This window comes from Polyodon spathula, chromosome 1 (assembly GCF_017654505.1).
Source record: "Polyodon spathula isolate WHYD16114869_AA chromosome 1, ASM1765450v1, whole genome shotgun sequence".
Classification (NCBI taxonomy): domain Eukaryota; kingdom Metazoa; phylum Chordata; class Actinopteri; order Acipenseriformes; family Polyodontidae; genus Polyodon; species Polyodon spathula.
The window spans coordinates 80,115,224-80,123,594 of NC_054534.1; positions in this window are offsets into that span (position 1 = coordinate 80,115,224).

Here is an 8,371-nt window from a genome sequence, read left to right on the forward strand (position 1 = left end):
ACTTTATATAGTACACTTGCTATTAAAACCACTCTCTGTTTGTCTCTCTTCACTGGGAGACAATCAGAATGAAGATCTCCCTTAGTTAGGACATGTTTTCCATGAAGATTTTTCTCAGCACCATCAGCGATTGTAACAGAGGGATTGGACTGTATTGCCCTTATACTAAAGGACTGATGATGTTCATGTTTAATGCACAATTATTATTTTTAATAAAACATCATCCACCTCCTTTATCCCCCTTTGTATGGCTGCCATTCAGAAATCAGTTTTTCTGTATGGTTATCTTGGTAACCAAGATACTAGCTTTTTTCAGTGTCATCACTCATCCACTAGCCCATATCTTGTTAAGGTGAGAGAGAGAGAGAGAGAGAGAGAGAGAGAGAGAGAGAGAGAGAGAGAGAGAGAGAGAGAGAGAGAGAGAGAGAGAGTGAGTGCTTAAGTAATATTGAATTGTATTTTGCATTGTATTTATAAAAAATAAATTCAAAATCTGATATGTCGTGTGACTATTGTGATTGTTACATTTTTCCATTCTGGTGGTGACTGAAATTAAATTTTAATGCCTATAATGTGTTTGTTGCAAATCAGTATAATCGATGGCAACGTTGTGCTTTAGCAACATTTAACTTCTTGTGGCAGCGTTGTATGGTACGGAGGGATGATCTGTCAAATCAAATATAGCCTCACTTACAACCCCATATAAAGAAGACGTAAGTAATTCAATTGACTTATAATAAATTATAATTAAAAAAAAATTACAGACTGCATGCAAACGAACTTGATCCCTTTGCTCGCAGATAAGTGTCAATAGCAAGCGCATTGAAACATTGTTTCAAACTAAGCAAACCTGACCGAGCCCATTTGAAACGGACCCAGTGCGAATGCAGCGTAGTTGTCTATTAATTCTACTTCAAAAGCAATTCTAAATCAGGATCATATTTTGTAGCAAGTGTAGACTCACAAATACTTTTGTATTTTTCTTGTTGGATAGCATTAGAGTTTACATTCATGAGCACATATAACACAGCACATACAACCAATCATTTAATTTTGTAGGATTGTATGAACTTGTGCTTAGCCAATTTAATGTGTTTTCATCAGAAGTTAAAAACGTTTATACTGTACTCTATGTATTTTCAATGAATCCTGTTGCAAGAATAATATAGGGAGGTTTTTTAATAATACTATTTAAATATGTATGGTAGAATTTACAAGAAGATTTTATGAATATAGTTTCTCACAGTATTATATGCAGCATTGCCCATTAACATCAGACACATTGCCCACTAACTCTTAAAAATTGAATGGAAATGGGTTCAAAATATTGGAAAAAAATTTTTTACCCATGTGTCATTCCACGTATAAACGTTTCCCATAGTAAAAGCATAGCAAAGTGTAATAAAGCATAACAAATGCATGGTAAAACATTGGTAAGCATCATTAAGCATATCAAAAAACATAGCAACCAATGTGAGACTAAAGGTCAGAGACTAACTTTCTTATTAGTTCCACTATCAACACTGTTGATGATCAATACTGTCAACACTATCAATATTGATGCACCAATTGAGTTAATAGCTGCTGTTAACCAGATGCATTGAGTCTGGTAGGTTATTTTCATTAGATTGAAATATTAAACAACACAGGTGACATAAATATATATTTAAACTGAATTTATAAATGTCCAAATTCTTCTTCTTCTTCTTCTTCTTCTTCTTCTTCTTCTTCTTCATCATCATCATCATCATCATCATCATCATCATCATCATCATCATCATCATCAACAACAACAACAACAACAACAACAACAACAACAACAACAATAGGAGGCAGTGTGGTTCAGTGGTTAAAGTCCAGGGCTTGTAACCAGAAGGTCACCATTTCAAATCCCACTCCTGCCACTGACTCACTGTATGATCTTGAGCAAGTCACTTAACCTCCTTGTGCTCTATCGTGCAGATGAGATGTTAAATCAACAAGATGTTAATGCAGAGTTTACAGCCTACCTCTGTAAAGTGCTTTGTGCTGGTGGTCCATTATGGAAGGTGCTATTATTAATAATATTGTTAAGAATAACCCACCAATTTTAAAGTGTTCTCTTTGAGATCCAATACTACTAGTAATCCATACTACTGAAGTGTAGTAGAATTATGGCATTGTTATTTGCTTGTGAGACTAAAATTCAGGTAAGTCTCTCACTGATTACATTGATGACATAAAGAGACTTTGTGGTACATGAGCTAAGGCATAGAGTATTGAAATGGTATTCAACAGCAAGGCTTTTGGATATGAACCTCTCAGAGCCTAAACCTAAAAATAATGATGTGGTGTGAAAGGTATGAAAATAATAAATGTGTTTACACCATTTTCATTCTACCTTTCATTGAAAAAAATGATTAATTTGTCATGGTGGGTCGGACTTCTTTTACTTCCATATGGTCTGAGCAAGGAGATTTGATTCTTCCTTCAGACTTGAGCAGGATGGTGAATGTTTTATCTGTGTGTGTGTGTGTGTGTGTGTGTGTGTGTGTGTTACTACATTATAAGAAGTAATATTTCAGGATGGGCAAGTGAAATGTTACATTAATTATCTATGGCTTTATACTAGTTCATTGAGTTCACACATTATTTAATTGTATCTAAATGTATCTTTGCACAGGGCTTGAGGCTATTTATTTCTTTTTCCATCTAAGCCTTTCTCATTTGAATTTTCTTGTGCTTGTAGGGAATGCAATACTCTTACTCCTTTAATAAGATTTGTGTGAATCCCAAAGATTCAGACAGTGCCGAAGCTGCACTGAGCTTGAGAAAGATTGTAATTTCCTTTTTTTATGAATCTCATATGGAAAGAATTTGTCTTGTGAAATGTAATAATTACATTTCCACCTTGAGGATTGTAATATATTCTGGGGATCCTGTTAGGGGAAAATGAAACAACGAATTGATAATATGTAACCCTGTCCTTATATGACATACAATAATGCCTGCTGTATCCACCCCATTACATGAGATTAAATTAGAGTTCTTGTATTATCTTTATGCTTTTTAACAGATCGTACCAGCTTTTTCACTCCATCTCTCACTCTCCAGCTGCAGTGTCTACTCAATGCTTGGGTCACCATTGTTCTCAATGAATGTATCTGGATCTTGCATCAGGGCACTGTCACTGTCATAGAGCAACTTAATGGCTTACACCATGCAAAATGCTATTTTTATAACAGCTTCATGCGAATATAGAGTAATTAACACATATATAGGGATCTATTCATAAAGCGTTAATGCCTGTCGAAATGAGAAAACAGGAGTACATGATTGGATTTCATCCATAGCTGCCTATTTAATAGCAATTGTTATTCATAAGAGATAATTCAGATGTATCGTTAAGCCCCAACGATTTACGTCTATGAAGGCATGTTTTTAACAAATTGAGAGAAAGGTTAATGATGACCTCTTTATCATAAAGTTTTCATCAGTCCTGAGTGTCAACCTGCTATTCATAAGAGTGAACGACAGCAAAATGCAAAACTAGGAGTTGAACACTTTCTACAGTCAAGTCTAAACTAACGACAGCCTCGGCAGACTATATTTTTAAATAATTATTTTATTACTACACTTGCTCTGTTATACAGTTTAACACACCCGTGATTAACACTGCCTATTTTGAAAAAAAAAAAAGAAAAATCTTTAGCTTTATATGAAGGAAAATGTTTAATATAAATATATACTCACACAAGAATGTGTGAAGCGGAGAGCAAGTGAGACTGACAATAAACAGTTATTTTATTATTATTATATCTTTGCCGTTATCCGCAGCTGACAGCGGTCCTTTTCTTTTACCTGTATTCACAATAAACAGTTTGGACGAATACTGCCTGTGTGAACCTGGTTATTTTCATGGAACATTACAATTTACAACATTTGTGGAAATATGGATATTTAACTTACCTGTCAAAGTTGTTTTTAGGCTTCTTCTTAGCGGCAGAAAAGGAGGACAGTATCTCATTACGTTTTTTATCAGACACTATTATCAGTGGTGTAGTGGTAAATCAAAGTTTGGTGGAGTTGAACAGATAGATTGAACAAATAAACATGAACATATTGATTGTTCCTGCCCACCCACTGTTATTGTCTTTTCTAATGAGCACGCAGAGAGGTTGACTTGAGTCTGTGACCACACTCAGACAGCATGAGTTTGAGGTCTCAACATCCAGAACGAAGTGACGGCAATATTCTTTGATACATTTTCACGTGTATGGTCAAATTCGAGCATAGTTTGCTGGAAAAAAAATCTATTTATTTATTTATTTTTAAAACAGTTCTAAAAAAGTGGCAGAACTCCATAACTCGAGCACTGAACATCATGAAACTGGCTTTACCAGATGGTAAAGCATTGTTATGAGGGTTATAGTGCTGTTAGATAATAGAATGTAGAAAATAGGAAAAAAAATAACATTTAACGTTTTTATGTTTGTTTTTTTCATGATTTCAGCATTCCATGAGTAATGCGGTTTGGTCAGCGTTGCCAGTTCCGCATAAAACTAACGGAATTTGGCTTGTTTGTACAGGCAGTCGCTTACAATTTCCCCTTCATCGCTTTTAGCACATATTTGGGGCTTTTTTTTGTTTCTGGTCGCTTATGTGGGCCTCACTGGCTGTGCTAGTAAAGAAGAAGGACGGGTCATTGTGCTTCTACGTGAACTACAGGAAGCTCAGCGCGGTGACCTGGAAAGACTCCCCCAAACCGATGAGGCCCTTGTCAACATGCTCCACAGGCTCCCTTTGTTTCAGCTCCCTCAACCAGAGCAGTGGATACTGGCCAGAGTCTGTGGCAATTCACCGTCATGCCGTTTGGACTGTGCAATGCCCCAGCGGCGTTTGAGCAGCTCATGGAATATCCAGCATTCCCCAAGCTGCTTGAGTTGTGTATTTGGATGACTTGATGGTACATGCCATCACCTTCCTGGATGCGTTGAAAAACCTGAGGACTGTATTTAAGAGCCTCTGGGAGACAGGCCTGAAACTGCACCTGGGGAAGTGTAATTTATTCAGAGAAGAAGAGCATTTCCTCAGCACATCGCTGGGACGAGCAACATTGCCACAGACCATGCCAAGGTAGCCGAAATCAGGGACTGGCCGGTCCCCAAGAACACTACAGAGGTGAGGAATCTTCTGGTCCTGGTGTCGTTCTACGAACATCTCGTCAAGGACTTTGTTAACATCACCAAGCTCCTGAACTGCCTCATCGAGAAGGGGGGCCGGTTCACCTGAATCCTTTGAATGCATGGCTACCTTTGGAGAGCTGCACAAGACCCTCGTGAATGCCCCGGTCTTGGCATTCTTTGATCCTCAAAAGACATTCATCCTGGACACAGATGCGTGTGAAGTGGGGATCGGGGCAGTGCTGGCCCAGGAGGGCCCGGATGGAGAAAGAGTCATGGTATACTACAACCGAGCTCTGAACAATCCAGAGCGGAATGACTGTGTAACCAGATGAGCGCTCCTGGCTATTGTCACTTCCGGCCATACCTCTACAGTCGCAAGGATTACAGCATCCCTGCAGTGGCAGCTGAACATAAATATACATATATACAGTGGAAATCCATATATCCACGTGCTTGGGGGAATATAGTTTCACGGATGCATGAAATCCACAGATAGATGAGGTGTCACTGCATATGACTAGAATGCATGAGCAAAATACAGAAACTAGTAATGTAAACCAAATTAGCACTTAGTGGCGATGCAATACAATATATTACAAAGACATAAGAAGGTTTTAAAATTAGTTTTCTAATTTATTCCACGCCTTAATATTAAATAATGGTAGCTACGTGCATTGCTAGTTTTGTCTGATTTTAAACAAAATATATATATTTTTTAAAATTTTTTTAAACTTTAAAACTAAATAAAGTCTGCTGTGTAATTTAAACTTGTCTTACATTTCAACAAAATACATACTAACAGAAGTGCTTTTTTGTTTTTTTGTTTTTTTCGTAAAAACTTTTTTTAACAATTCATTGCTGCAAGTCATTCGTTTGAACCTTGACAAAGTCTTTCATTGGCTTTTGTTTCAGTGAGGCAAAATATGTTTGCTGGGCTTCAGTAAGCAACTGCCCCAGGAGAACTAATTTTACAAAATCATTCTGCTGTTAATACCAAGACATGAATCGCCACATCTGTAGTGCTGCTGTCTTGGCACCGACTCCACACGTTAGACACACGCATCTTTATGTGTGTGTGCACACCCAGGCATTAAATCTACATTGGCAATAATGTACTGTACTTCAGATAACTAAACTCGTCAGGGAGCCATGGACAACTGAAGTCGCGGATGAACGGTGTGCGGATATACGGTATATATATATATAATATATATATATATATATATATATATATATATATATATATATATATATATATATCATGAAAAAAAAAAAAAAACTGTGGTAATGGTAATGCAGCTGTTGGTTTGAACTCATCGCTACAAAAGCAAGAAAATGTGGCGTTTTTGATTTTTAACCCTTACTAGTCATTCCCACCCCACGGAAGTAGCCTCAGGTAAGCGTCTTCTGACCATACGTATGTTTACCATACGTAGCTAAGCAAGTGACAAAATAGAATATTCAGGCTTGCTTTTTATAACCACAACTCTTCCAGCTTCAGCCCTGATCATGAAATAAATTATACTAGAATGTGTGCAGAAGTGATCTACTCATATTGTTAAGACGGTTTATCGTTATCATTTTAAAGGAAAGATTAGAAAACAATGAGAATGAAGGAAAAGTGTCTCTGGGTCAACTATGGCATAAACCCCTCGTTTTTGCTTGAGATATTAAAATTGTACATTTCCTTACCCGGAAATACATTTGATTTATGTATTTATCAGTATTCCAGTTGTACTGCAGGTGTAACTGCTCATGCTGTGTGCAAATGGAAACAGCATCGGGGAGTAGGTGCTGCAGGGAAATTGAAGTGGTGTGGCCGAAGGTGTGAGATCAGCTGCCACCCAATGAATATACTTGCATAACCAATCATCCAGGATTCCACTTTGCATGTCTCAACATCTGGATGTTAGAGATTGCCTATTCCCATTCTAAGCAGCATCATGGGTAAATGAATAAACCTTACCACAAGTGTGTATAATGTTAAAAACACATGTAATGTATATTCATTGTGTTGCAGTTGATCTAACACCTTCTGATATCAAAACTACATTGCACTTTACTTTTTAAACGGGTGGGTAAGGTAACAACATACAAAAACTAGGGGTCCGTGTGAAGACTCCAGTGACTTAATAAATTCGACCTGGTCAATTTTATACTATTCAATATCTATCTTTGTCGTGGCTGAGCAGTATTATTATTATTTTTTAACTAAACTGTAAATGTAGTTAGATTGTCCACAGTACTACGGCATTCTATAGACAAGAACAACTTGAAATTGTGCCGTTACTTACCAACCACTATTGCCAAGTCTGTGTGCTGGTGGTGGTTGACTAACACTGGCACATTATCGCATACGTTAGCCAACAGCCTCCATAATAACGGACAAATTAAGACAGAACGGGGGTTTTATCATTAAGCAGAAACAGCAAGTTCAGAGTTAAGCATTTGCTAAATTGATATTGTTGCATAATTACTGTGTGGCATTGTGTCCTTCATGAAAAAAACAAAAAAACATATTATATTGTAGCAATCTCGGTTAACACAGGCAGGTGCATCACACAGGGCAAGGCAATCCACGAACCCGGGACCTCTCGCACTAAAGCATAGCGCTGATACCGATGTACAAAAGAGCTGGCTCCTTTGCAAAGAGTGTATATCGGGCTTATGTCTTCGTGTGCGATTATGTCACCTACCAGCCCTGCTGCTGCCTTCCCCCATGCATGCTACAGTGTATAATTATTTCTTATGGTTTCTTTGTTTTTTGCAGTCACCCATATATTATATTTCATATTGTTTAAAGTATAAGCTGTGAATAACATTTTGTAATATGTCATTTTGTCATATCTTTTTGAGAGTTATTTTACCTGGTCATTTTCTCCAAAAAATAGTCAACTTGTCAAATACACATTACTATGAAAGATACTTCATTAATTTATAATTGGACAAAACCTAAATATTAAATACACCCCCGAGTTATATCGGCCTTTACTATACTGCGGATTCGGATATATCGTGGTCCTGGAGTTGGCTCCTAATTTTTACAGTCTAACTGTGCATGCCTTTGCTGCAATATACATAGACAATTTCACTTAGAATTACTGTTCTTTTTATTTCATATTGTACATCATTAACAAAAATATATAAAACAATTAAAAACAAATCATTAATATCATACTGTTATATACACACACACACACACACAT